Source organism: Elephantulus edwardii, unplaced genomic scaffold, assembly GCF_000299155.1.
Source record: "Elephantulus edwardii isolate Elephantulus edwardi_28Jun2011 unplaced genomic scaffold, EleEdw1.0 scaffold00033, whole genome shotgun sequence".
Lineage (NCBI taxonomy): Eukaryota > Metazoa > Chordata > Mammalia > Macroscelidea > Macroscelididae > Elephantulus > Elephantulus edwardii.
Window position 1 is genome coordinate 2451826 of NW_006399783.1, and position 2685 is coordinate 2454510.

Below are 2685 nucleotides of genomic sequence, written 5' to 3' on the forward strand. Positions count from 1 at the left end.
TTCCCAGCTCCACCCTCCACCAGGATAACCCTTCTCATCTGCCAAGTCCCTTCAGAAAATATCTTCCATTGTCCAACCCATGATCTGACAGCTTGTATCTTAAGCTTTCTTGGCTTCTGTGATTCCAAAAACGTCCTATGGTACTTCCTGAAATATTTCAGTACCAGCCTAATTTTTTTTTTGTTTTTGGTAGAGTGACTCAATGTATTTCCTTCATTTTATTTTGATGCTTCCTGGATCATTCAATATTTTACACATAGCATCTCCAAGTATTGCAACTTAAGGCTTGAAGTTTTTTCCTCCCTTTCTTTCAGCATGAAAAATGTTTAGTGAGTTCTTTCTTTTTATTTACCAATTTCTGCTGTTTGCACATTTTGGCCTAGGATTGAATTATAAAGTTATTCTCATTGCCTCAAATTGGTTATAATCCATAGCAATCATTTTTGAAACTCAAAACTTTAAATTAATGTTTAATACTTACAGGCACTTTGCCCAGCCTCTACCCCTGTCTAGGCAGCAGCAGGGATGGTGTGGGGGCTGGGACATATGCCCCCAGACGCAAGGATGACAGTCACAAGAGTGATTTTCATAAAATAAAAAAGGACCCCACCACAGGTAGTGGTGTTTCCCCCAAGACACAGTAAATTTCAATACTTATATATTCAAAATTTATATATAATATATCCCATATATAATATATCCATGTGCCCCAGTGGGAGAAAAGAGACACGTGGCAGCATCCTGGAGGAGGTCCCCCCAGGCAGATACAGCCATCCGGCCTCTTCAGCCACTTTATTAGCTCATACACACAGCACTACTGGCATCCATTGCCGCCCTGCTGCCGCTGCCAACCTCTACAGTCCAGGCAGCTGGCTAGGCCTTCCGTTGGTCCTTTGGGCTCAAGGTTTCTGGCCCCATCCGCCCTCAGTTGTAGTCCCTCTTCCTCAAGCTTACGAATCCACTTTAAGACAGCTGTGAGAGATTTGAGGACACTCTCGTGCCCTGCTACCCAGTGGAGTCCTTGCTACTCTCCCAGCTATGGAAGACGTCTTCTTTGGCCGCATCTTCATCATATAACACATCAAAAAAAGTTCAGAGCAGGTTGTTCTACAGCCACTATAAAGCCTGAAGGGCGTAGAGTGCCTGTAGCTCTTTCTGCTCACTGCACAGATATTTCTGTAGCAGTTTCATTAGGGCTTTCAGGACTCCAAAATCCACTCAAATGAGATGCTCAAAGATTATTGCTGAATAGCAGACATCATCATGTGGTCTCGAACTAATGTGTTGGACAATACCTGCTGCTCACTCAGGCCGACTCTATCCACTCACACACCAGCTCAGTACTTCTCTCCTACTTCAGCAGTTCCTCCCACTGCCTGTTCAGCTCCCCGAGGTGGAGGGAGGAGTGGAGAACTCTCTGAGTGAGGGCCTTTGACTCTTCCTCAAGGGTATATTCCACCTTTTGTTTAGTGACAGTGCACTGACCTCCTGATAGTCTCTTGCCATCAGTCCCCTCATTGTGGGGACCCATGCTTTTGCATAGGAGCCCCAGGATCTCTAGTAGCAGAGCTTTGCCCAAGGGCTTCTGGGACTTTGCAATCTCCTTGAACAACTCTCCCATGGGCACAACACATTACTGGAGAATGGACGTTACCAGTTCTGCCAGGTAGAGCCACACATGCGGGATATCGAGTTCCATGTCCTCCAAGTCCAAGGTTTCATAGAGCCCTTGGTAGTATGGAGCAGTGGAGAGGTACCCAGCGCTGAGCAGCAGCCAGCCCATATGCTCAGGAGAGACAGCACCGAGCTCCCGTGTGGACATAAGAAAGAGAGCTCCTCATATTTCTCCCTCAAAGAAATGGGTTGATTCAAACCTTGGACTTTTCAGTTAGCAGCTCAAAACACAAAATACTACACCATTTGAGGTCCTTGTAGGGTATTAGCCATTACAGACTGTATTCTGAAGAATATTTCCTAAATTTCTCCGTATTTTAGGGAACAAACTTACTTGGTTCTTAGGACTCAAAGCACCTGTGTTAGATTAAATGCAGTGTCTGTGATCTTTAGTTGTTTAATATGATATTGAAAACCAAGTGAAACCCATAATTGTCAACTCAAATCTAATAGCAGACCTTCCTTCAGGTTTCTGATCGTGTAAATATTGATCGGAAACTCCCTGTCTTTCCATGGACCAGATGTTAGATTTGCAGTTAACTAGAACTAGTTAATATACATCTATTTGATTAGAATTAGCAGCTATGCATCTGAGAGCTAAATAATGTACAAGGATGACAGTTGTAGAACATTGAACATCCATGGACTGACAGAACAAATATGTCTTGGAGAGGGTACAGCCAGAGTGCTCTTTGGAGACAAGAATGATGAGCTTCACCTCACTACTTTGGGCATGTTGCTATGAGGGGATATTCCTTGGAGATGGACATGATGTTGGAAAGGTTTTAAGGCCAACAAAGGGGAGAAAGAACCTTGACCACTTGGATTGACATGTCACAAAGGGCTCTTGTGTGTCACAAAGTCTGAGGATAGCACAGGATAGAACAGAGTTTATATCTTTTGTTGAAGGGGTCATTATAAGTGGTATTCAACTCCACGATACCTTACTACAATAGAACTAGTTAACTGGTAACTGATCTAGTTAGCAGCATAACGCTAATTTACAAGAGT

The 2685-nt window shown here is 43.7% G+C and overlaps 1 pseudogene; it reads right to left on the bottom strand.

The window, feature by feature from the left end:
* Positions 1–1005: 1005 nt before the first annotated feature.
* On the bottom strand, positions 1006–1822 carry LOC102870635 (annotated as a pseudogene).
* Between the last annotated feature and the right edge of the window lie 863 nt (positions 1823–2685).